The 27,936-nt window shown below is 43.8% G+C and overlaps 1 protein-coding gene across 5 annotated transcripts in view; it reads left to right on the forward strand.

Annotated features, from left to right (window-relative positions):
* Positions 1 to 27,936, forward strand: part of enox2 (ecto-NOX disulfide-thiol exchanger 2) — a 159,472-nt gene that overhangs the window by 10,719 nt on the left and 120,817 nt on the right. The window contains exon 2 of one of the 5 annotated variants that reach the window (XM_049027580.1): positions 9,894 to 9,991. The exons of the other annotated variants lie outside the window; for them this stretch is intronic. The gene's annotated coding sequence lies outside the window, so the exon portion shown is untranslated. The remainder of the gene's footprint in view (positions 1 to 9,893; positions 9,992 to 27,936) is intronic. 5 annotated transcript variants of the gene reach the window in all.

The following is a 27,936-nucleotide window of genomic DNA, read 5'->3' on the forward strand; positions in this document are numbered from 1 at the left end:
GAGGGAAGAATGGAGAGGGAGATTGACAGGTGTGTCAGTACAGCATCAGCAGTTAGAGTGCCTTCCATAATGTTTGGGATAAAGACACATTTTTCCATGATTTACTCCTCAGTTTAAAAGTTTACATTAATCTATTCTGATGAGATTAAACTGCACATTCCTTACTTTATATTAAAGTTTGCATACATTTCTGTTTCATCATGTAGAAATTACAACATTTTTATACATATACATACCCTCATTTCAGGGCACCCTAATGTTTGGGACAAAGAAAAGATAGGTGTATTAAAGCAGTCATGTTTAGTACTTTGTTGCATATCTACAATGCAATGACTGCTTGCAAAGTCTATGATACTCAGCATCTGGTGATGTCTATGTCTGGTGATGCTCTGCCAAGCCTGTCCTGCAGCCACCTTCAGCTCCTGCTTGTTCCAGAGGCTTCTCCCTTTCAGTTTCTTCTTCAGCATATGGAAGGTATGCTCATTTGCATTTAAATCAAGTGGCTGGCTTGGCCATTCAAGAATTTTAAATTTTTTTACTGCCTTAGCAGTATGTTTGGTATCATTATCTTGTTGCATGACGAAGTGCCATCCAATGAATTCGGAGGCATTTACTGGAACTTGTTCAGGTAAGATGTTTCTGTACATCTTAGAATTCATTGTGCAACTGCCATCAGCAGTTAAATCATCAATGAAAATAAATGTGTCAGTACCTGTGACAGCCATACATGCCCAAGCCACAACACCCCCACCACCATGTTTAACAGATGAGCTGGTATGCTTTGGATCTTGGGCAGTTCCTTTTCGCCTCCACACTTTCCTCTTGCCATCACTCTGATACAGGTTAATTTTGGTCTCGTCTGTCTATAAGACCTTTTTCCAGAATTCTGCAGGCTCTTCTACTGTAAGTACTTTTCCCAAGCTGTAATCTGGCCATCCTGTTTTTGTGGGTAACTAATTTTCGTCATGCAGTGTAGCCTCTGTATTTCTGTCTGTGGATAGTAGTCTCTGACAAAGACATACCTGCCTCCTGAAGACTGGTTCTGATCTGTTGGACAGGCGTTTGGGAATTTTTCTTTACCATAGTGGGGATTCTTCTGCCATCAGCAGTGGAGGTCTTCCTTGGCCTATCAGTCCATTTGCGATTACTGTGCTCACCAGTGCATTCTTTCTTCTTAATGATATTCCAGAGAGTTGATTTTGGTAATCCTAAGGTTTACCCAATGTCTCTAATGGTTTTATTCTTGTTTTTCCTGCTTTGTAATAGCTTCTTTGACTTTCATTGGCACAGCTGTTCTCTTCGTGTTTAACAATGGCAACTACAGACTCCAAATGGTAGAAGCAAGCCTAGGTATCTTATGCCTGCACTAATGAAGCAGTGAGACACACCAGAGTAATCACAAGCACATGTGACGCCTATGGTGCCCTGAAATGAGTGAGAATTTGTATAAAAAGTGTTATAAAAAATATGGCGAAAATGAAATGTATGCAAATAACTTTAATATAAAGTCTGGAATTTACACTTTAATCAAGGTAGAATTGTTTGATTTAAAATTTTAAACAGGAGCAGAGGGGTAAATCAAGGAAAAATGTGTCTTTGTCTCAAACATTAGAGAGGGCACTGTATGTGGAAGTTGTACTGGTCTGTCATGGTGAAGAGAGAGCTCAGTTGGATTGCAAAACTTTAGATTTACTGGTCACCTTTGATCATGAGCTTTGATATTGACAGAAAGAAAGAGAATGCAGATATAAGGGGTGAGAATAAGCTTCCTTGGTTTAGCCTTGGGGATAGGGTGAGGAGCTCGGACATTCGGAATGGGCTCAGAGTAGAGCCACTGTGCTCAGAATAGAGCTGCTGCACTTGCACCAGGAACCAGCTGAATTGGTTTGTGCATCTGGTTAGGATGCCTCCTGAGTGTGTTTCTGGGCTGGTGTTTTGGGCATGTCCAAACGGGAGGAGCCCCTGTGGCAGACCCAGGACACACTGGAGAGATTTTATCTGTTGGCTGGCTTAAGAACACTTTGGTATCCCTCTGGAAGACGTGGCTGGAGAGGGAGGTCTATAAATCTTCTTAGATTGCAGTCTCCGCAACCCAGGTATAGATGAGTAGAGGAGGATGGATGGATGGATGGATGGATGGTTATACCATGAGTTTGGAGCAGGTTGTGCTATCGAAGTTAAGTAGCATAATGGTTGAAGAACAGCTAATGCGTGTGCTCCAGATGGACATATCTATGTGCTCTGAGTTGTTGCATGGGCCTGACAGTGGGTTTAGGTATTGCCTTCTGATTGGTGAAGAGTCATTCCACATTTCAAGGTTGACCTCCTGAGGGAATTGATATGAAAAACACATCCAAGGAATTTCAGTAAGAACGGCCAAAACTAACTTTCTTTTATTCTTTAACTTTGAATTAAATGTTGGTTCCATTTTCCCCTTTACAGGCCCAAGTTTACAGTGGTGCTTAAGGCTCAGATTAATAAATTGCTCCCTTAACTATGATGTGGTTGTGGGCATTGTGTCCACTCACTAATTTTAGATGCACCCTAAGTCATTTTGTCCTGGACCTAACACTGCCCCTTTAACTTAAATATACCTGAAAAAAATTAATTGCTAATAATTTCATGAAAGCCGTAGTTTTTCTGCTGCTGCTGTTGTCATCGTCGTCATCTATAACGACAAACTTTGTGATGCCAAATGGTATGGCTTGTGTGACAGCTTACAGTGAGGTGAAATAAACAGATCAAAATCATCAGTAGTCATTTAGTTCTAGGTTTTCTGCTTCTGGCAGTACTGTCCTGTGTCTTCTAATAAAGGTATGATGCCACAACATACATGCTGCAGTCATGCAGAAGGGCACTGCTGGAAACCATTGGGTCAAGTGTGACCCACGCCAAATTTACCACTCTGCCGGTTGTGCTTTCCCAGCTGTCAGATGCGGCATCCGTGGTTCACTGGGGACCCAGACAATGCTTCCCTCAAAAACTCGGCATGTTCTTCATTACAAGGGATTATGGGACGTGCCAGCCCAGGCGATGCTGTTTGTGTTCCCAAGTCATGTTCACTTTGGAAGGCTTTTTGTCATTTAGACTGCTGGGGCCTGGTTGGAGGTTTCAGCTAGCTGACAGCATCTGACAACCATCAATGCTGTTTTGTGGTCATTTTTGTTCTGATATATTTCAGATGGATGTTTTTGGGGGAAGAAAGACAACTATGTAAACATCCTTGTTTTAACATCTGACCCTGTTTCTGTACTAAACCCTGATCACAATATCGCCAATATAAGAAATTATCACCATCATAATTAGTAATTATAATCACATTTGTGAAATGTGGGACTTCTTGATTTTTTTAATTTTTTTGCTGATTAATGCATTGGAAAAAGGAATGCATGTTCAAGTGTTTTTTTAAAGTAGGAATCCCCGATTACTGATAGTGAGTGAAGCATGGTCTTCCAGTCCTAACACATAGTAGCACATCAGTTCACAATTTGTCAGCCCCTTGAATTATAACCCTGCAAGTGAACATAATCTTTTTCAACTGCTTATAGTTGTCTCAAGTGATCTCTAGTTTATATTTATCTCAAGTGCCTTTCTTTTTAATGATATAACTGGTCTCTGTGAAAAATGTCTAATTTTTTTTCCTTTCCCTTGCAATCACTAGATTCCCAGCTCGTGTAGGCATATTGCTTTTTGATTAAAAGTGTGTTCAGTCTGAGATTAAAGACTGCCAATTCGCTACACATCTGCTCCTCTGCACATCGGTTTGAGATGCGTGCAGCAAAAACCCTCTTAATTACCGTGAGCTATGGCTGAGGAATGAGAGACTTTAAAGGTAAATTGGAGGCTAAATATTTTGAATTTTGAGACGTGGGTCCATTGGCTGTGTTAAATTTCTGTCCTCTTTTTTGAGAGGAAACAAAAACTTATTACAGTTGCTGCTTTGGTGCAGTTCTTAAAAATATTTATTGACACATTTACAAAGTAAATAATTGGCTCATAGTAAACTAGGGGAACAATGTGAACAATGTAAATGTTTTATAGTACTGGATGTTTAACTGCACAGTTTCTTTGTTAAAAACCACATCTAGTGGTTATAAGAGGGGCTTTTATTCTAGGATTTGAACTTGCAAGTCAACAGTCCAGCACTTTTTATGAATAGTATGCAAAGCAGCTAGGCTGAAGGAGGGTTTCTGCTCCCCAAACATTTATTCTGAAAGGTAGGAAAATGGGCTCATTAACAAACAACCCAAAAATATGCACTCAGAGAGTGTGGTGAAGTGAACTCTGCAGGCTGCAATCTCCCCTAAATGAGCATGAGTTAAAAATATAATGTGCTAATGGAGTAAGTGATGCCTGAACGAGCCTTGCATCGATTTTAAATTCAAGTTACACGGACTGATGTAACCTTGATACAAAGATTAGCAGACCATTGGTTGGGTGAGTGGCATTGATTTTTTTATTTTTTTTCCTTTTTATTTTGCGCTTCTTTCAATGTCGGAAAGGCCCGTCCTCAGCAATTCCTTTCCTTTCTCGTCAATTTACTACAGTTACCTTGACCTTTTTGTTCTGTGTCCAGGCTTTACTTTCTGATGATGAGTATAACTCTGAAAGGGTTATTGAATCTAAGAGGAGTGATTATGTGCTGCGTGGAATTCCTCCAAGCATCTATTGACAAGACATGCCTTGAAGACAATGCAGGTATCGACGCTGCTGATTTGGACCCGAATGTGGGTGTCTGCTCCCCGTCAGGCATCCCATTAATCTCACTTCCTGCCATGCTGTTGCGTATTTTCACCTTCAAGACACTCCCTTTCCTCATTAGGTTTGCACTCTTCTCCCTGAGTCTTTTTGGAGTGGCGAGCTGCGTGAGAAGCAGTGTGAATTACTGGAGTTTGGGGGGGGAAAAAACCCACAACATATCTTTAGTGAATCAAGTGGAAAGTTTTGTCTCCTAGCAACAGGGAGAGAACGATATCGCCCTTGAGCAATATAGGCACAAGGCAGTGCAGAGGTCTCACTCCATGAACTGACAAGCACATGTTTACATGTAGTCAAAGTTTAAACAATTCAGACAGTCCCCGAGTGAACTGAGGATGCAATTGCTCCTTTGTGGATCTTTATTCTTTCCGTTGTTGTTATTGCTCCAGTAGGCTGCTTCTTGTGTTGTAGTGATTTATTTTGGTTTTTTAATTTATCATGGAAGGTGTCACTGTCTGCGATCTTAAGATTTTGTTCTGTTTGTGTTCTCATTCAGCTTCAGATTCAGTTTGTGTTCTAATTTTATCCCTGTTCAGTCGATCCTTGAAAAAGACTCTTTTAGTCAATGGAATTTTGTACGTGTCATTTTCAGAAGCAAATCCTTTCTTGGCGTATTTGATCATCGCGAATGGGAGCCTTAACAAACACCTCCTAAATGAGCTTGAAAGTCCAACTGATGGCCATTACACCGTGTGAGAAGTGGAATACTCATTTTTTTCTGTGAAACAGGCAGAAAACTGCAAGGAATGCTTCAATCTGTCTAGAGAGTTGATTATGCTTCCCATGCTTCCTATGCTTTCAGAGCTAAGGTCATTTTTTGCCAGATGTTTCCTGGCATGTATCTCCCTGTGTCCCCTTCTCTCGCAAGCAATGGTGTGCTGAAGGCTTAAGGGATTTGTGGGACTGGACGCTGTTAGCAGCCATCCTTCCAAAGCCGGCTTCCTCTGTGTCCTACCGATGCTTGCTGCTCTCTAAAGCCATCGCTGTGCAGCCTTTCCCTGCTGGGTCCATCAGCATTCTTTCATCCTCTCCCTTCCATGTTTTTGTGTGGCTTAATTCACCCCACCCCCACTGTTTTTTTTTTTTTTTTTTTTTTGTCTCTTGCCTAACTGCAAAAGGGTGGAGTACAAAGGCCATTTTCCCAACCAGATGGAGTGAACTGAAATCACCCCGCAGAGGAATCAGGTCTATTACTAGGTGCGTTTGTGGGACATGGTTGCTGTGTAATTTGAGGAGTTCTGTCTGCCCTTTGATAGTACACAGAGTATGTGTACAAATTCCTGTTACAGTATGTGTCTTGGCAGTCTTTTCAATAAATAGCAGAAGCACTTTCTTTCCAGTAATCTAAATGTGCTAAGAATTAGTCAATGTTAGCATGAAAACACTTAATGTCTTACTCAGGTTTATTATTTTTCAGTTTTCGGACAGTATCAATGAAGAGACCCAGAGCCCTAGCAGGGTTTTATCCCATAGACCCTCCTGGACTCTTAATCTGCAGATTGGTTTTGTTTGTTTCCAGGGAGGCACAGAGCAGCCGTAATCCTTTGCCGCTGATGTTAAGGATTCCATCCTGTGGATTACACACATCGCTTGATGCTTCTCTTGTGATTTTGAGCAAGTTGCCAGCTAATGATTTTAGATCACAAACTGTCGTGACATCAAGCGGTGACACAAATGTATATCTCTTCTGTTTTGCCTCCTTTCCCTGGCTGCAAGAAAATATATATTTTCCGTCTGCGTGGAGAAGATGCGGTAATCACTGGAGTGTGGATGGTGTTGTGATAGGGATTGGTAGCGGCTGTAAATGGTGAGAGGCTTCTGCCATTGACAACACCCCCCGCACAACCTGACCCACAAACACACTTGGTGTGCTGTGCATGAGCTCTGAGATTCTTCGTGATGAATTAGAGTCTTCAGGCTGAAAGTAAAATCGGACAGCTTTATCTGACTTCATAGCAAAGTGCTTTCATGGAGATGTTATGCTGATTTTATTGTTGCCATGGCTGGCAATTTGCTTCAGTTTTTTTTTTCTGAAGTTCACTTTTCTTGATGGAATTGCATGAGATACATCCTTATCCTTTCACTATTGTGTAAGCGCTTGAAAGGCATATAAAATGAAAACCCTGTTCACATTCTCTATTTGCGGCACAAAGACTCAAAACCTGTGCTTCGGCGCTCAGTTTGCTATAACTAATGCATTTTATCTCACAGGTTTTTTCAGGGCATGGAGTGTTTTTGAGTTAGCTGTAAAGTCCCAGGGGCATTTGGCACACCTCACCTTCAGATTAAGCATTCACCGCGTTGGCTGCCATCTGTATTGTCACCTCAGCAACCTCCAGTTGGCTATACACGCGGAAATACTATGACTATGAATTTCTCATTTCGAGACGTTCATGTCTTGTAATCAAACATTGTAGCTATGTGCTCCTCCATGTCGTTTGACTGTTCTGGGGATAGGCTGTGGCTGACCAGGTTATCCACATGCCCCCCTGTCATTCTGTATGGTTAGAATGCAGGTGCCTCTAATGCTGATGAGATGTTTGCCACTGGCACATGCCTCCATGCTGGTGTAATGGAATATAAATGTCATCGAGACCCAGGGGAAAAGTTGTAGGAAAAGGTAACAATTTGATAGTAGTGGTTCAGCTGACCATCCCCCTCCCCTCTCTAAAACTGGTGCCTCATACTTTGATGAGGACACCAAAGCACAAGTTGTGCCTGCAAGCTAAAATCTAGCAGCTTATTAGCCAGAGTGCTGTCTGTCCCCTAATAAAATGGAGCCGCAGCTGTGTACATTGTGTATTTTCCCTTTTTCCTTTCCTGCCACAGTCTGGATTGGCCTTTTGATGCCAGTCATGGAAGAGAACATCAGTGCATCTTGAGTTGAATCTGTGTGCTTTTTGGAGTGGAAGACCGCCAGAGCACTGGATACTGTGTGTTTTTTTTTTTTTATATAACCCCAGTCTCGTGACTATACCACTGTCCTGTTCCAAAAATCATGGTTCTTGTGAGCTGATAGATATTTTGTTGCACTGGGGAATCTTACCTGACTGCTACCATGAGAAGCTGGACATTGGGAAAGGTGAAACAGAGAGTTTGTCCATTTTGTGTTTTTTGTTTGGTTTCTGAGTGCTGCCCAGAAGTGGCAGAGATCAAAATTGGTTCAACCTGGCCCTCAGCTGGGATGGGAGTGTGGAACCGAGCAGCAGTAATGAACTCATTACCAGACCTCAATTGGAGTCGTTTAATTTATAGATCAGACCCAGCAGTGTGCAGAAAGGCATTTTACTGTTTGTATTACCAATGAAAGATGAAGCGCTGCTTTGCAGCAGCCAGAAGCCAAGATGATTACATTTTTGACAGGTAAGGACCATAAATAATGTTAGAATTAGATTTTTGGACAATGGGAACTTCTGTGTTTGGTTAGAAATGCAAACTGTTCTCTGGTTTGATTATGCTCTTATGTTGGATCTTCCGTTTCCCTGGAAACACTGGCGTTGGCGCCTTCCTTGTGGCATGGGGGGGCCGTGAAAATGGCATGACCTGACAGAGTGTTAATTTTCCTGTGTGCATGCTGTTCCTTGTTTGCTTATTCCCACAGAGTGAAATCTGAACCCACTGTGCTCTCGCACAGCCTTGGCTGAGTTATGTCTGTCTTACTACAATTACGACAATTACCATGACCTTTTTGTTCTGTGTCCTGCCAGTGAGTGGCTGTTGAGATCGTGGTAGTAGTGTCACCTGGAGAGAAGCCCAGCAGAAACTGGGCTCAGCTTGGCAGGACACGCACCACAAGGTCAGCCCGAGTTGCGTGGACGCGTGTGAGACTCACGCCTGCAGGTTCCGCTTCGTTAGTCTGTCTGATTGATCCGCGCAGCAGCCCATGTTGATGACCTTGCTGTGCAGAAATAACGGACAGTTCTCCGAGGCCACGTCTCTCTCCCTCTGTAAGGTTTTGCTCATTTGTAAGGACCAGGAACTGGAAATGTCATGTGTTTATGAACGCCACTGTTGCTCCACAAAATGCAGGGTCCCGAATGTCCAAAACAAGTGCTTTAGTAGGACTGTATTTCCGCAATTTAATGGTTGTTGGGAGCATTTCAATCTATTGATGATTTTAATCATTATAATTGAGTGTGTCTGGCTTTTTTTCCCTCTACCATTTTTTTCAGTCCCCACAAGGACAACCTCAGTTTTAAAGTACAACAATCTGTGAATGCAATCAAAAAAAAGAAAACTAAAAATGCCAAAAGTTTTGTATTTTGTTTTTGTTACTTTTGGTTATGGTTAGGGCTGGGTTGTCATGGTTGGGATTAGGGTTAAGCTCATAGAAATGAATGCAAAGATATGAATCTGTGGTCTTTGTGTATGTTGGAGGGGGTTATTTCCTAATTTGTCATTTGCAGTTTTTCGTTTCATTCTCTGAGTGGGGAATGTGGACCTAAAGGACTGTTGGCTGAAGTCCAGGCTCACAACAGCTCTGGGCTGATGCCAGACCAGGCATGTAAAACTACAAGCAGCAGTCATGCCTAAAAAGTCCTCAAAAGAAATACATGCCCTGAAAACGTCCATTTTATTGAACAATTGTTTGGGGTGGGGTGGGGGGGGGTTGTTGGTATATCATGCAACACTGTGCTGCTCACTGCCACTGTCACAGAAATGGCAATAACCCAAAACGAGTCGGTGTTTTTCTGGTCTGCTGCTCACTCGACTCTCCCTCTGTGTGTCACCGATGGTAGGCATGACATTAAAATGACAATGGTCTAATTGTGATGCTGCATCTATTTCCATTATAGCCTCTTGCTCGTGTATGTATGATATGGCAAAATAGCTTTTCTAATTTAAATACTCTATGTTGCATAGTAGTTTCTGAAGCTGGCCTGCGGACCAAGTCTGTATGATTGCAGGAATCCTGTGGCTTCGGGCCTCTTGAAGAACGAGTACATTTCTTTTTCTTTTTGTGCTGCATTTTCACAAGCGATTAATATGGAAAATTCCATTTTATGGTTTATTTTACTGCAAGTTATGATTTTTACTATGCCCTTTCCTTTCATTATAGTAAACATGATTATACTGTTTACAACAGTGCTGCGTTAAAGTCAAATTAACCCACCCTAACATCTGTCCGTTTACAGGAAGCAAAACTCAGCAGCCTTTCTGTGCCGCAGCAGGGATTATCTGTGACCAAGGAAAGAGCCCTGTGGGGTGGGGGGTCTGCTGGTTTTCTCCTCAGGTGCGTGCATGTGTATGCCGGCATTAAGTGGACATTTGCACTTAATCTAGGTGAAAGTTGAATAACCACGGCATCCATCCTTCACTTCCAAAGAGAACAGACCCTATTGGCTGGAGGAGTGGTCTGCAAGGGCAGGTTATACATTATAAATGGTTTGATTTTTTTTCCCCCATTGGGTGTGTCAGCCAGTGCTCCTAGAACCCCCTCCCCAGCGCACACACATTTACACACCGCTTCTGCATGCTTCTTTCATCTGAACCTGAAACGTAATCATTTTAAATATCACTTTTGTTTTCTTTTTTATGTATTTATATATTTTTTTCCACTTCAGCGGCAGACCTCTGTAATGCAGCTGGCTGATCAGACTGTTCCGTGATCGTTTCTACTTCAGGCGTGTAACCGCACAGCACAGTCTCAAACATGATTGTAATCGCAGGCAGTGGCATCTGAAGATGCACAGAAAAGGTCAGGGAGGATGTGAGGGGGCCTGCAGTCAGGAAGGCGGTTAAGGAAAGTACCCTTTGTCGCAGGCATTTGCGAGAGAACGAGATGCCGGCCAAGATGGCATGCCGAACATTCTTCTTAAAGCTTGGACCCCTACTGTCCATGCCGCTAAACGAATCTGAAGTCTGCAAGAGCCCGTCTGTGGCAACGCTGCGTGCAGCAACTCGCCAGGAGAAATGCCGCATGCGACGTGCTTGTGAGATGGGAGCCTGCTCTGTCTGCTGCATCCCGAGGCTGTCAGCGTGAAATCTCCTCAGTATTACCTTGGAAATGTTGTGCTTTTCTCTCTTCTTTTAAGAAACTTTTTTTGCAGTAAGAATGTAAATACAGAAAAGTAAATACATTTCATTTGACTCTCAACCATGTTCTCCTGGTCTAAAGTGAATGGACAATTATTCACATGTAGGTTTGGATAGTCTGTCGGTGTATATGGGAGTGTATTTCGAAGACGTTTTGTAGCATTACGCTTTTTATCTCTGTATGAAAGCCTGCTGACGTCTGTATCGCCTGTCCTGCTGCCAGTCATACTTCTGTTGGCTTGTTTTAACATAAGCCCTGACATTATAGGAAATCTCCTTCAATGGCATGGTGCTGTCGGGGCCAGTTAGGCTGCAGGCTTATCCTGCCTGCTCTGGTCTCTTGGAGCTCATTAGAGAGGCACTCCCCTCTGAGTCAGTGGTTGGGATGTGAGCCTGCCATTTTAACTGTTCTTCTTGCATGCCTGCTGATGTTCCACATGCTTGGTGAGGTGGGTGATACACCTGCTACTGTGTCTGTTCCTTAATCCTAAAAATGCTAAATGCACATTGCACCACCACCAAAGTATTTTTTTCTTTTTCTTCTGAATCAGGTGTTATTACACTGATAACTGAGATAACAGATAATGACATGTTTTGGCTAATGGAGAGATTGCATTATTTCTCTTTTTTGAGTTTCTCTGATGTGGGATGCAGTCGCTTTAAAAGATAGCATTGGTGATTTTTAAAACCTCCTGCTGTGATGTGGTGTTGCTCTATCTGTGCCGATGAGGCACCAGCTGACGAAGTCTTAATGGTGATCGTTCTGCTTCTCTGTAGGATCTCATGAAAAGACCTGCAAATTTATAACCCATTTTTGGCTTCATCTCTTGAGGTCTGATAACCGTACCCCTTCATTTTTAATCATTTATGAATAATTAAATTCCTAAATAATGAGGTTGAACAAATAATTTGAGTGTAAACATGCTTGTCCATTTTCGGTTTAGTGTAATCCACAGCATCTTGTGCATGCGCAGTGCTCAGCCTTATCATTAAACCTGGTGACAAAGGTTGATGGTTTATGTCCCTTGGTAGCACTGAGTTGAGCCAATGACTGATTGCTGCAGTAAACCCATTCATTAAACCAGTGTCCTCTTGAGTAAGAGGCTTAGCCAAACTAACTGATGGACATAGAGGCCAGCTGATTGGTATGACTACATAGCAGCTCGAGTCAATGGCTGCCTTCGCGTCCAGTTGAGGTAGCCCTCCCCTCTGTTTTATTGATGGAGAGATTATGGGAGGCCAGCCTTGATTTATGTTGGGTCTTTTGGACTCGTTTTGAAAAAGGCAGTCTGTCCCACACCCTGGAATGTGGAAGAATATGAGCTCAGCCCTGTATGGAAAGTTACCCTCTCTGTAAAGTGACACATAACAGAATGTAATACTAGGTTACTCAGGTCCTTGCGATGCTGCTGATTTGTCAAATATTGTTCTCTCTCTCTCTCTCTCTCTCTCGGCTCCTGTTATAAAAAATCATTGAAGAACATACAAGGAAGCAGTTTGCTTTATGAACGATTGGGAGAAAACTCCCAGCGTGCGTATGCTGCCTCCACTCTTTCCATTTTGTCTCGAGTGTCACTTGCGCTTATGTAGCTGTCAACAGGCCATCCAAATGTCAGATGTCGGCTAGTTTGACTGCATGACCTTGGTAATTACAGCTAGAGCCTCAGGTCTGTGTTTAATGGATCTAAACGGAGCCTCAAACTTGCAGAGCAAACAAACTGCACAGCATTTACAGACCTGCCCCCTCTTGCAGTCTGACGTTCCCGCTAGACTGATGCAATAAGCTGTCCTATCAAAGCTGACCGGTTTCTGATTTGAGATGAAGCCGGTAAAGTAAATGAATTTCATGCCCCGGCAACCCTGAAATCGCAGGGCATGCGTAGGCAGCTGCACCATCTGAGCCCCTTACCAGGGGTTAAATGGCATCACCCCCCCAGCATCACGTTAAGCCAAACCAACTGCTTTTGAACACTAAAGTGATATGGCACATGCCTCGGTTGTTCTGAAATGCGTACTGCGAGCATAAGAGTGTGGTAGAAGATCTTCCTGATAGAATGTGCTATTGACGGTTTGTGTTTCTTGTGGATGCTGAGTCGACGCAGTCCCATGACAGTACCCGTGCTTTCGGAATTGGAACCATTTTACCGGGTCAAGTGCTGAGCCGTGCAATAAAAGCCCCCTGTCTTGGCAATGGGATCGCCCCTGGTCTCACATGTCCACGCTTCCTAGCTGACGAACAAGTGACATGTCTGTACCACTGCCCATAACCTGCGTCCTCAGCTGTCTGGCGTCACAAATTGATTTTATTTCCAACTCAGGGGATTGGTGGCCCGTGGGGTGACAAACTGCAGGAGGTGGCACAGTGTGGTCATGTTACATCAAGGCGGTGTTTTTGTCTACATGTTTTCAGCAAACTGCTCCCAGACCAGCCTGGCATGACACACCCATATCATGGCTGAAAGGTAGACAGGGACAAAAAAAAATCACATGAGCTCATGGAAGGGACTGCTCTCCTGTCTCTCCCTGAAACTCATTGCCTCCCCATTGTCATAGCCTTGCATATCCTCACCATCACCTGGTGTGTTTGGAAGTTCATTTTCTCAAGTTTTTCTTTCTGGCATTACCCATGGATGTGCACTACCAATTTGGGACATCACTGTGGAGAACACTGACATCCTGGAAGCTGGGTCTGCTGGTAGCACTGTCTCCGTTCCTTCACCTAATGCCGATTTAATAGGTGTTGAATGCGATGGCTTTATCTCCTCTAGGGTTGTGTGATCCTTATTTAGATACTGTCACATGGTGGCTGTCCTTGGTCGTGTATTGACCATTATCGATTGGACAGGCTGCTTAAAGGGTAAATGAGGTGCTGGCAAATATGTGTCGTAGATGCAGACCATCAGAATTGTGTGTGTTTTTCCTTGCTAGTTGCTCATTCGCAAATTAAATTGTCATTGTTTTGGAAGCAATTAATGAAATGTGTATGATTATTCAAAGCTCTGTCCAGTCTTATTAAGGTGAAGTTAAGAAAAGGCACAGTATACTTAGAAGACAAGTTTTGAATAAAAGAAAGATAGGTGGTTAATATTCCTTGTGAGTTTGTTTGAAGCTATGTTCTCCTGGCACAGCAAAGATTTGATTTTAGAATTTAGTGATTAATTGTCATTGTTGACACACCACAGCACACAGTGCACAACAACGAAATGTGTTCTCTGCATTTAACCCATATGTGACAGTGTGACATAGCAGGGGGCAGCTAATTCAGTAGCCGGGGAGCAGTGCTTGGGGGCGGTACCTTGCTCAGGGTACATCAGTGGTGTCTTGCTGGTTGGGGATTTGAACCTACAATCTTTGCCAGTGTTGTTTATGAACACTGTAATTAGACACCAACACAACTGAAACAACTGTACAAGGCAGATGAATCTGTGCGTTCGTATCGGCTGTGTTGAAATCCTCAAGGTTTGATTTGCTGGAAATAAAATAACCTCATAGATCCCTGGCTGGTCAAAACCATGAGGTTTTAATGATGGTGGCTTGGGGAGGCTGCTGGGCTGACCTAGGAGAAGACGCTGGCTCGGCTAAAGCGATACTGCATAAGCATGCAGTGATTTTCATTTGGTAGTGCTGGTGTTCTTGACCTCGTGTTGCGGTCGATGCTGTGACTGATGTGAGTCGTTCTTGTTTGATATGTCCCTGCAACAGTTTTTTTTTTTTGCCTTTCTCAATTAACTCTGAACAACTTGTGGGAATGAATAGTGTTCATCCCTGTCGCCCTTGGAGCAAGGACAGGTTCAGCTGATGTATGTGTGATTGTTTAGCTGCTGTATAGATCCAGAGTGAGTATGAGGTCACCAGTGGGAGAGGATTGGGCTTCGGGAATTTGGGCACAGCTGAAGCTGCTAATTGCTGGGGCCATGACTGCAGGGTCTCCCAGCTAGTACATCTCTGTGTAGGTGCATCATTTACACCAACCTCTAGGTCTCCATTCGGCATCTTTAAAACATAAAAAGTGCTTGAACCTTAGAACGGGGGTCTTTGGAGTATTAGGGACTCTCGGGTCGGAACAGAAAAAAAAAACTTGAGGGATCCACAGTTCTTATTTACGTAGTGGCATATTAGTGGTAGGAGTTCCTTAAATGTCCCTTTTCGTTTGGGCGTCCTTGGTTTATGAAAATGAAAATCCCAATCTTGGAATAATGACAATGTGTTTTGTCTAAAGCCTTTCTGGATGCGTTCTGGCTCAGACCAGCCTCAGCAAGGCCCAGCGACATTTCACCTACTGCAATGTGAGCCCCGGGTATCATTACGCCTGTCGCCCTGTCATGTTTAAAAGCTTGCGTCTGGCCTGAAACACATCCGCTGGACCCTCTGAGGATTCTCAGGCTCCGTCCTGTCAAGAAGCCCGCCCCAGCGTCTGGCTTCCCCCCCCCCCCCCCCCCCACTCAGGCGGTGTCATCCAGTGCCGCTCTTCAGCCCGCTAAGATAAATGAGCGGCACGTCGCCACGGTCACTGCAGGCCATCGTGTCTCTGCTCAAACAGGGAAACATTGAGATGCCTCTTTAATCAACAATCTCACAGCCCTGTTGGTTAAATGGCTCTCTTCCCATTTAACTGTGGGCCAGAGGACATTGGAACAACACTTTTCTGAAGTTTATTTTTCTATTTTCATTTGCATATTAAGCCTTGTTGTGTTAAAGCATATGTTGTCCCTAATATGGGCACTCATTCTGTTTTTAATACTGATTTAGTCTTATGGTCTAGAATATCATACAAGATTGGGGTCCCTGATATATTCTCTATGTCTAAGGTTTGCTGGGTGGAGGCCTGTCACTCTGTCACTTAACCCGCCAGTTTCTACCGTTTTTATTATCATATTCGGGGCTCATCAGCTACCTGGCCAGCACTTGGGAGTTTGGGAGTCAAGTCTGCTGGGTTGGTAGTAGTGAACACTGAGAGTCATGAATGGAGCTCTCTGCGGTTACCACTTCCCAAATGATATGGGCTCAGAGGTCCATTAGAAGCATTCAAGGCTCTTATGTGTATGATGAAGGAAATGGTGTGAGAGTGACCATGGTGCTGCATCACATGGACAGCATTAATATGCTATGTTACATCTGTAATTTGTATAAACTGCTTCACATAGATCATTACTAGGTGGACATGCTCTTTATTTTACGGTCAATGTGTTCTGACTGGCATTACCTTCATGTGACTGCTTTGTTTTGTGTATGAAGTTTAGCAAACATTTCATGAATCGCTGAAGGAATCTAGTGATCCAGGTGCAGTGATGCTAGGTAGGTTCTGGAGGCTGGGAGCACAGTCCAGCTCTTGGGTCCTCCTGAACACCATGTACTGTACGCCCTGGCCATTCAAAAGTGGCCTGCATCTGCGTGTTACTCTTCCAGTGTCCCCAGTGAGGCATTTCCAGTTTTATTTGTTAACCACCAGGAACATTTAAATAGTGGTATCAGTTTAATGCTCTAAAACAATTGTTTTTAATATTTTCTTATGCTCTGTAATGCACCTTAATGCACCATGATGTGACTGTTAGGGTGAGGTGGTGCATGGGCCTACCCGGGGCAATGCATACCTTCGTGCTTTTCATCAGATGGACTTTGACCAAATCTCTGAAGACATTCTTATGGTGCCCAAATCTTCCCGGTGTCATGGTGGCACTTGTTCATTCCAGGTTTTCTTCTCGGAGGCTTCACTTTCCCTTTTCCAGAGCAGGAAGCCAAGTTATTCAGCATCTGCCTAGAAAGCATGAATAGGAATTGTAAAGCCTTGATTTGCTTCAAGAATCATAATGAAACACAGTCAGCAGATATCATCTCGCTGAACGTTTCTTATAGGTCCCTTGACAGTGCTAGAAATCTTTACAGGTAGGAAGTTCTTCTGTGGCCATTTGCATTACATTGTCTCATTAGTACAGGTGTTGCTGCTCTTCCAGGCAGGATCACCTGCCCATTTGCCCGCTGTTTCAGAGCTGGCATCTAAAAGCTGCCTGAATATCAGTCAGCGACGCCCCTCCATCTGTGGCTGCTGAAAGCCCGTAATGCATCTGCTGCCTCTTTTCAAAGCCAACATCATTTTTTGGTGTTTTAAAATGAATACAGTTTCATATAATTGGTTTGGTTGTCTAAATAAATGATTTTCTCTTATCAAAGTTATTTCTATTTAACTGTTAATTATATTGTTCGGGAAAATGGTATAAATTTCCCCTATTGAAGTTGATGAATATATTAATTACTTATTCCCAATAATTATTTCAATAGCACAAAGTCATTGATAAATTAGGTTTGCTGTTGTGGCCGTGCAGTACGTACTAAATCCATTACTGGTGAATCAATTAATGCTGTAATTTGAATGTGTGTGTGTATAGTTTTCTGGGAGAGGCGGCTCCTCTGTAGTCATCTTATCGATCAAGCTTTGCACCAGAAAATAACTTCTCTACAGCTGAGTTAAAGCGTGTAAATTATGTAGAAGGAAAAAGCTGTATTGTCCACCAGGGCTGAGCTGGAATTGACTGTTGGAAGGACCCCCCTCCCCCCCGCCCTGTACATTCATACACATGTTTATCTTGCCCAGCTGGAGTGATTTCATTAAGCAATTACACACACATGCAGGCCAGATGCCTGGCAGGGAAGGTGATCAGCGGCACAAGGCCCTAATAAAAGGACGCTATGCTAATCAGCTAGGAAATGAAATCATCTTTCTTGTAGCAAGCTTGTGCATTCTTGTGCTGTTTCATAAATGCATGTGTGTCATGAGACTGTCTGCCAGATGGATCGCTGGCTGACCTGGGGCCTGCGTCTCCCATAGCCATCCACCTCACACAGCAATTGGCGTAGGATTCGCCCTGTTTTCGATCAACGGTGGCAGCAGGTGTGTTTGTTTTGGGAGGATTCTCGAGATGAACTCTTCAGGCCCAGCTCGGGCTGCCTTCAACTCCCTGACCAGCTACTAAGATGTTGTTTGAGCAGCTGAAGTTACTGTCCTACTACCTGCTGTACTTCTGAACAACCTTTATGGAAGTGATTTAAATTATTTATGCTACTTGCATTTATGTTATTTGTATGATATGCTTAGACACAGTTGACATCCTTTCAGTCTAGTTTTACAACCATATATATATATAAGTAAAAAGTTTTGACTTCAGCAGTCTTTCCCCAAAAATATGAACCACAGAGATCCACTCCTCATCCATGTGGAAATCGCATGTATTTGTCCTCTGTGATCCACTCCTCATCCATGTGGAAATCGCATGTATTTGTCCTCTGAGATGCACCCCTCATCCATGTGGAAATTGCATGTATTTATCCTCTGAGATCCACCCCTCATCCATGTGGAAATCGCATGTATTTGTCCTCTGAGATCCACCCGGGGGGGGAGGGGGGGTATTATTGGCACAGCACACACTGTGATGGAGAATCATTATTTATTATAATACTGACTGGAGCAATGGTGAAATTGAAAACCCCCTTCCTCTCTTCTCCTCAGCCCTGGTGAATGTCCGGACAGGGCAGCCTACTTCCCACTGGAAATGGGGTTGGGGAGGGGGTGGAGTTGAGGGTGGCTCATGGTTTCATTTCAGCACAGGGTAAAACAATCTGCTGCTGGATGAAATGGTAGACTTTGCCCCCACACTGCCTTCTCGCGTGCCGCGGGGGGGCAGGACAGAGCCATGATACAACTGGTTGTTTAAATTACCTGGCCTTTTCATCGTCTGAAGTAGGTTAGTTGTTCCTGCTCTCTGCTGTGCGTGCCTATATCCCGTGGCAGTGTATCTTAAAATTGTGTTTCTTATCTGTTGCATTCATGTCCTAGGCCAGCTCTGTGTAACTGTGAACTGTTGGCTGCTCCCATATGATATTCTAGTCTGTTCTTCATCATGGTTTTTTTTTTTTGAGAGCTGACTTAAAAAAATGACCCTTTCTCATTTAAAGTTATCCTTATTCTTCAATAAATTTCTCTTCCATTCATTTCTTCTACCAGGAGTCATTTATTATGAATGGCTGAAGGACAGGATCGTTAAGGCATATTCCCATCATAAATACGGGGAAATTTATTGTCACGTCTTGTTAAAATACATGCAGTGCCCTAAATGTTTCAGTACCCTTTGACAGAGTTGTTGAACTGGTCCCCTTTGACTTTGATAGATGTTTGATGACATGCTGTTGTCTGCCATTGTAATTAATGAAATGTGTATGTTAACAAACCAAGCAGGGAGCATTTATCCAAATTTACCATCCATCTTTAGCTTTAAATACCCGAATTTGAGTTTTTTAGGTTTCTGCGAAGGCATGTTGCTTGGATGATGCTTTTATTGACTTTGAAATGCCCATATAATGTTACCACATAGCGGCCCCCAGGTTTGGTGGTTTTTAGTTTGATGGGCTTGTAAATTGGGGCTTAATTCAGGAGAGCTCTGTTCTGGATTATGGGTGGGCCTGGTCTCAGACTTTGTCTCCCCCTCTACCACACTCCCCAATAGGCATTTCACATATCTCACCAGTGAAATATGACCAAATCAAAGAGAACTTATTGGAATCTAAGTCTGTTTGTTAATAACACAAATATAAGGATTATTATTTTGTACTTCTGTGATGTTTAAGCCTTGTGAGAACAGCCTTGATCAGCAGAGCGAATTCTTGCTCATATTTGTCATGTGGCTAATGAGTGCGAGCCTGTGAGGTGATTTGTTTGTGCCCCCACCTTGCCGTAATTAGGCCATTGGAAAAAAAGGAAAAACACTCCTTTAAGATTTAATTAAATTTCTTCTTTAAAATCCCATTTGATGGGGGTGGAGCAAATTGGCTTTCATTTAAAATAAACCCATAAACTTCCTATGCATAAATCAGCTTCTCTGATGAGTTCCAGTCTGATGAATGCACTCAAAGGGACACGCAAATGTCAGGCACGTGAATTTGGAAAAAAGACATCAACAGAGAAAAAAGAATTTGTAACATTTTGCATTGCTAACAGGCTAGTTCTTTTGTTGGCTGTTCTTTCTGCAATTAGAATCCTTCTTAATATTTGTTAAAACAGTTGAGTAGAAGCATCATATTTTCTGATCATATTCTCTCGCTATCTTTTTTTTTCCCTCTCTTGTTGACGGCTGGAAAATGATATACTTGGAACCATTTGCAGTACTTGTGAATGCTACTTTCCAAATGGAGATGGACTGGGTGTGTTTGAAGTCAGGCTGGTGTTCCTGTATTGAGCCTTGCGCTCTACTCGGGACTTGTGCGGGCCAAGCGAGATGTCAGTGATCTTGTGAGAAAGTGCTCAATAGCACTGCATGACACAGGCCACTGCCCAGTGTGGGTTAATCTTGAGAAATCTGTTAAATTCCATCTTACATATTGCCGCTGTGTTCCCCAGGTTTAGAAATGGACATACTGCACAGCACTGTGATGCTTCTTTCCGTAACACATGCACTGATGCCTTCAAAGGACATCACTGGCATAATTTCCTGTTTCGTGATCGGGGCAAAAAAGGTATCACACTCAAGTCATTTTGCGTTTCTCCGCAGAAGGAGAATCGATATGCTGTCCTGTTTTGCCGGCGACGTGTCCTTTTCTTCTGCATGGTCAGGACACGTTTTCGTTGTGTACTGGACCTGATAGCCATATACAATTTGAAACAGCCTGTCTGTGGATCCTAACTTTAATATTTTTTAGCAATGGAATATTTGTTGTAACCAATTTAAATTCTTCAGTGATACCAGATTTCTAACTGTGATGAAGCCTAAGGCAAACAGTAAAATACATGCAAGTGCAAGATTGACTCCCCCCCCCCCCCAAAAAAAAAAAAAAAAAGTTATGTTAAAGCAAATGTAGCTGAAGCTTCTTCCCCTTACACACCACACTGCAAAAGTCCCCTTATCTTTACTTTTTCACTGGTGCCAAGGGGTGAATGTGAGATCATTTCACTTGAATAACCATTCCATTTAGACCCCCAAACAGCCCCATGTGGCTAAATGTGTGGAGGCCATTTGTCATCAGGACAGTATTACTGTGGGATTCCATTTTTATTATTTTTTTAACTCCCCGTTTCCTGTTCTGCATTCTGTCAGACCAACTGGATGTATCTGTCTGGATTTTTGCTTTAAATGCAGGGGCTGAAGATAAGGTACAGGTAGGTTTTTCTGGAGGCTAGTGAATTAGCTTTAGGTGATGCTGATGGATTGGATACAGGTGGGGCTGGTAGCTTGCGTATAGGCTGGTTTTTATGGGAGCTGGTGGACTGGGTACAGGTGGGGCTGGCAGCTTGGGTATAGGCTGGTTTTTATGGGAGCTGGTGGATTGGGTACAGGTGGGGCTGGCAGCTTGGGTATAGGCTGGTTTTTATGGGAGCTGGTGGATTGGGTACCGGTGGGGCTGGCAGCTTGCGTATAGGCTGGTTTTTATGGGAGCTGGTGGATTGGGTACAGGTGGGGCTGGCAGCTTGGGTATAGGCTGGTTTTTATGGGAGCTGGTGGATTGGGTACAGGTGGGGCTGGCAGCTTGGGTATAGGCTGGTTTTTATGGGAGCTGGTGGATTGGGTACAGGTGGTGCTGGCATCGTATGTATGGCTCGGTTTTGGATGCAGAAGAGAGCAGTATAATGTAAGCACTTCATGTCATTTAGGCCTGTTCATAGCATAAATGGATCCTTTTAGTATAATGATTTGGAGTGGTTGAGATGCATCTCATTGCAGTCGGATTGCCAGGTGTTATGTTGGCAAAGCTCTATGCATTGTAAAGCCGCTCGACTACAGATGTTGACACCTCAGCTGTCGTTGTCCTTCGTCCATAGCTCACCCAGCAATGCCCTGACTGAGTTTTCCGGATTATTGTTTCTAAATTCCTCGTTGATGTTCTGACTTTCCCGACTGAGCGTGTCCATGTTACACGGTAACACACACCCAACTCGAGCACAGATTTAATTTTTATCATCCTTGGATTACACCTCATTGTTTTGATGATTTCATTTTCGGTTCTGCATTACATTTTCAGTGCCTTTTCCACATGAAAACCTTGTTTTTGTAATTGGGCTCTGGTACCATATGTCTTAACCATACCTTTTCCTAAATTTTTTTTCTTGGGCTTTTGCAGTGTGAAATCGCTTGCAATGAGGTCTGAGGTGATATCCTAATTGTCTTATTTTCTTGGTTAATTCTGGCACTCTGATAGCCCTGCTGTCATTGAAATATGTTTACAGAAATACATGGATTTGCATGGAAACACATTCACAGTACACTATGATGCATTTTTTCCCCTTTTCTCGTAAAGAGTTGTTTTGTTAATTGGATTCTAGCACCTCAAGCCTGAATTTAACTTCTTTCCACAGGGGGTTTGAGGGAACATGGTGTTTTATTCACAGCTGTGGCCTGTATGATCGAATTTGGCCGCAGAGTTTTGGAACATAAGCTCCTTGTGTGTCTTGCCACGGTAGGGCAGGGGAGCCGGGAGTGATGTGCATGCCTGAAGTGCTTTGAGACCCATGTGTTTTCAAATTTGAGAAATGGAACAATGCTAGCTTTTGATTCAGAAAAAAACAATGAATGAAGTTTACAATTTCTTTTCCTCGCTTACAATGTCTTTGTTAGCAGATGGAAGGGGCAAGGCCTTTTGTAAAACTGGATCATTCTGACTGCTTGAAATCCAATATTCCTTCCCTGGGATTAGAAAATAGCATGGTAGCTCTCAACCAGTAGTTTGGCTTTTCAATTAGACTGCTGTGGTTTGCCTGGAGGATTCATCTGGGTCTCTGCTCCAGGCAAATGAATTGTGTGTTATCTACCACCCAGGCACCGGGGGGCACTGGTGGACCTCCCGCCTGCTCCCTGGACTTTGCCAGTTGTCTCCTACATAGTGGACCCCATCCCATGTTAGGATCTCTGAGCCTAGTGTTTTAGCGAACAGCATTTCTTGGTCTGAAATTATCAGCCATTCACACACCATTGACTGTGCCTGTGTCAGATTACATTTTGATTCAGTGGCCAGTTAGCTGTCAGTTGAAAGTCAGTGTAGTGAGTCTTGTGGCCTGCTTTTTGCTGGGGTGATTTTTTAAACTTTATTTAGAGTAAATTTTTCTTGCACCTAAACAGCATAAAGTCAGAACTTTTATATTCAGTGAAAAATGCTTTGGAAGATGTAGAGTGGCTCTCAGGAGATGGCCTACCTGTTGGTGTCTTCAAACAGGTTCTGCACTCATTCTTTCCAGCCTCGTTCTCTTCAAAAGAGTCTGGAAATGTGGGCAACTTAGGCGGGTGACAGTCGGTAGCCATTTCACGGGCTTTTCTTCACTCGGGGTGTGAGGCATTAAACCGAGCTGGCAAGGCCTCGTCCTCCTCTCTGAGCTGGTTGCCCTCCGGAATTGGTTCCTCTGTGCGGTACCCTCAAGGGAGAAGAGAAAAATTGAATTTCTCCGCCGGTGCCGCTTGAGGCGGGTGAGTGGCTTCGTGCTGCGAGATCTGTGATGCTAAAACTGAGGTAAAAATAAATAAATAAGAATTATGACGAAGTGCCAAGAAAGAGGTTTCGTCAAAGGTGTGTGTGTGTGTGTGTGTGTCCATCCATCCATCCATTCATCCATTCTCCAAACCGCTTATCCTATTGGGTCACGGGGGGTCCAGAGCCTATCCCGGAATCAATGGGCACGAGGCAGGGAACAACCCAGGATGGGGGGCCAGCCCATCGCAGGGCACACTCACACACCACTCACTCACACATGCACACCTATGGGCAATTCAGCAACTCCAATTAGCCTCAGCATGTTTTTGGACTGTGGGGGGAAACCGGAGTACCCGGAGGAAACCCCACGACGACATGAGGAGAACATGCAAACTCCGCACACATGTGACCCAGGCGGAGACTCGAACCCGGGTCCCAGAGGTGTGAGGCGACAGTGCTAACCACTGCACCACCATGCTGTGTGTGTGTGTGTGTGTGTGTGTGTGTGTGTGTGTGTGTGTGTGTGTGTGTGTGTGTGTGTGTGTGTGTGTGTGTGTGTGTGTGTGTGTGTGTGTGTGTGTGTGTGTGTGTGTGTGTGTGTGTGTGTGTGTGTGTGTGTGTGTGTGTGTGTGTGTGTGTGTGTGTGTGTGTGTGTGTGTGTATATTTGGTGAGGGGGGGATGTGGTTTTCAGCTCTCTGTTGAGTTCTGCTCTTGATTTCAGGCCTTTCTTGAAAGTGAGTAAATAACTATCTGAAAGTTTTGCTGCTTCTAAGAGAGAAACAATTAAGGACGGATGACATAATCCCTCCCACAGTTCTCGCACAATCTGGGATGCATTGTTCAGCCTATTAGATCGCTTTCCTGGTGATGCTTGGCAAGCCACCGTGGCAGAGAAGCATTGTTGCCAAACTTGTGAAGCGACTGCCTGCTTGGAGTGCATTCCAAGCCTTCCAGCTAAAGCAAAGAGATAAAGTCATGGTGAAACTGGCACAAGGCAAGGGTTGAGAGGCTGGAGACGGGATGCTTACGGCTGCCGTTCCAGATGACATCCAAAGTAACATGGAAATGGACATTGCTACAAACGGGTTGGAATTTTATCGTGGACACCTACAGTAGGCATATCGGCATATAATATAAGTTGTTATGGCAAAATATGCCATATACTGGAGTCTTTTTTTTTATCATTAAAATTCTTGTTTGGGCTCATGTTCTTTCAAGGCAACATGTAAAATGGCATTAGTCCAGTTTCTGCACAGACCCCCAGCAGCAAGCTCGTCATCTGTGATTTACCGCCCTGGGTATAAATAGTGCGACAGGAGTGTGGAGGCAGGTGCTATGATGTGCACACTCACACCCACCCCACCCCCATGTGCCCCAGGAAGGAGGCCAAAGTCACTGGCATTGCACCGCTTGTGGAAAGGGCGCCCAGGACTTTTCGAGCGTTTTGCCCCAGACCTGTGGGGCACCATGCACAATTCCTGAGTGAGTAAAGGAGGAATCCACAATGCTTCAGCTTTGTTCCCTCCCTTCCTGGGATCTTTTCCCATCAGGTTTAAAATTGGAAGACTGCTTGGTGCCATGTTAAAGGTCACTATAAGTAACCCAAGCCAGCCGTTTCACTATATCGATTTGCTGTCCTTGCCATTTTGTTTGTGCATTTAATACTGCCCATGGTGTCCGTGAGTGCTATAAAAAAATTGCTCTGAAAGCTGTTTGCTGTCATTTTTGTTTAATGTGTTTTTTTTTTCTTAAGCCGTTATTGCAGGCTACATAATCTGCATCGTTTAATAAAAAGTTTGACTGATTTATGCAGCTTGGTATATCTCACACAGCTTGAGCAGCTGGTTAAAGGTTTCATCAGCAGTCCCCATCCCTGATTTTGAACCTTAAACTATTTGGTGAGAAGCACGGCTGGGCTGAATATTGTTGCCATGGGAAACCAGGAGAACAGGCAAGAGTCATCCATTTGGTGTCTGGATGTTCTGGAGGTGCTGGTGGAAGAGTGTCTGCAGGGTTCTGCTTGGTAGAGAAAAGGGCAGTAAGGATTCTGCAGTAGCCTGCCAGGTCACCTCCTCAGCAGGGCAGCAGAGCATTAGGGATTTCCCATTTTGTTCATTGCCCCCCCTCACCCCCCATCCCCCATAGTATTAGCAGGCCACACCATCACCTTGGCAACAACAGCAGATCTTGGATTCCGACCGCCTGTGCCCACTGGACCAGGCGCTCATAAAGCGATCCAGCCAAATGATACTTTGCTTCAATCAAGGAGCTGAAAAAGCTTAAAGTGGCCAAGGCACAACATTTAAATGATTATTTTTAAATTCGCTGAGACTTCTGCTAAAACAGCTGTATGTGCAAGTGTCTGCTGAGGACAGAGTTTGCAGCTTCCCTGCAGAAGGTGCCAGTATGTAGTTTTCACAACTGATTCTCTCTATGCAGACCACCAGCCTGCAAGTGCTTTATTTACTGAGTCAAATGGGTCCTGCATCTTAAGTGAATATCTTCCTAAGTATAATGATTTAATGAGTTCTAATCACATTTTTAAAGAGAGGTGCGTTTCCTTCTTCATCACCGCTCTGAACATCTGAATTATTGATGAACTGAGTTTTATTTTTCGTTAGACACTTTAGGATGAGAATCAGAATTTGGGGGATGGAAGGAAATGCTCGACCTGCAGTGGCATGTAAGGTAAACATGTACATCTGAGGCTCTGTCATTCAGCTATACAATTAGAAACCCCTGCCTGCTGAGTGTTGTGTTACTTTGCAGTTAAGTTTACTATAAGCAGGACATACATAGAATAAACAGGTCATATAGATATCATTTTATTTGTCTGTATAGGTACATTTCAGTTCAAAGATGCCAGTGCGGTAGACCCCAAAAAGGGATGGATAAATGAATCACATGAAAGTGTATGACAGAGTGCTGGTTATATGAATGAGATTTTTAAAAAGCCCTGTTAAAAATGAAAGGTACAGAATTTAGTACAGGTGGGTCAGAATAGTCCCTGAGTGTTGAGGAGGTGTTTTCTCTGAGCTGGGTGGGCTTAGGAAGATAGGAAACATGGACCAATCCATGGCAGCGGGCACAAGCGCGCATCTGACGCACACAGCTGAGTATCCTGGGGAGAGGAGCCTGCCTGGAGGTGAACCTCAGCTGTACTAGCTGTCTGCTGAGAGGAAGAGCTTCATTAATCAGAATGAAGCATAATTTGGATGCCTACAAGGAATCTGGACTTGTGCATATGACAGATCAAGCCTTGCTCGACTGTTTGGTCAGTTTGCCATTCTCCTCCACCTTGATATTACCCCCCCACCGCAGCAAACAGCACCAAAAAATAAGATACTGGTAACAGTGGACTGGTAAACTGTTTACTGGGTAGCTGCATGTGCCTGAGGGCTAAAAAATGATAGAGTCAAATAGGAAACAGGCTGATATTGTCGTATATATGATTCAACAGCGTGTACAGGCAACAAGCAAGCATTTCCCACATAGGTTTTCAGTTAGAGGTCTTTACAGCTTCACATGAAAAAGGTGAAAGTCAAAAGCTAACAAGCAGCACTCCAAATGGGAAATTAAGTCATACTCATTGGCCTCAGAGCGGTAGTTTGTGGGGGGTGGGGGGTGGGGGGGGTATGTATGCTGGCTAACACTGATTTGTAATGTCTGTCATACTATGCAGCTGGATTGTACACTGACCTGGGGGTCCATATAGCCGCAGGTGATGACTTACCGAGGTATTCTTGTTCTAAACAGCACTTGTAGCAAGAGACGGCACTTTGCTGGAAGTCCCCCAGGAAATGCCCTGAAAAGGGAGGCTGTCGCTGGCATACAGACTGGGGAAGCTTGTTGGCTCTGTGATATGGCCTCGTTTTATAAGTATTTATTTACTGCTTGCTTTTGTGCCCATCAAATTAATCTAATCACCGTATGGCGAGGAGGCAGTGAGCAGGAGCTGTGGCTTCACTCAGAGCGCTGAGGGCGTTTCAGTCCACAGGCTGCTTAATGGCCGTGGACGGCGATACCGTGGAGGTCCTCCAGCCAGAAAGCCCAGGCCACAATCTGGAGTGGGCTCACAGCCATGTCAGGCCCAAGGAAAGACAGGAGGGACGGATCAGAGAGGGCCTTCGCATATGCTTTTGGTCCGGTTCTTGCTGGTGATAAATCTGTTTTTGTGTGTGATGCCAGCAGCAGGCTTTTGTGTTATGAATTTCTTGCAGGCCTGTGTGATTTCACTCCATCTGACCACGGATTTTCACAAAGGAGGCCGCGCTGAGGCTTTATTGGAGAGTGGGCCGCCATGAACGGCTCTGTCCTTGGATTTGCTGGGACAGTGGCATGACTAAGGACTGATTTTTACTTCATGCCATCCGTGATCCTGAATGTTCTTACTTCTAATACCAACACACCAGGCAACCACGCACCTTGACAGCAGGCCTGGGGTTGCGGTGTACAGCAAAGCGGCACTTACAAGTCACGTGTGTGATATGTAGAGTGAATGTTATAAATAAGAATTTTACTAAAACTGTGCGAGGACAGTGTTGTTGTCATTAAAATAAAAAAAACATTTCCGTGACCCTGAAATAAAATATGAAAATAAAACTAGAACTGAACTATTAACAATGATTCCGTAACCAGCTACAATGAAATAAAAACAAATGTCAAATACTTCCCGTTACTGTTTTTAAATACTACTTAGC

Source organism: Brienomyrus brachyistius, chromosome 10 (assembly GCF_023856365.1).
Source record: "Brienomyrus brachyistius isolate T26 chromosome 10, BBRACH_0.4, whole genome shotgun sequence".
Taxonomy (NCBI): Eukaryota; Metazoa; Chordata; class Actinopteri; order Osteoglossiformes; family Mormyridae; genus Brienomyrus; species Brienomyrus brachyistius.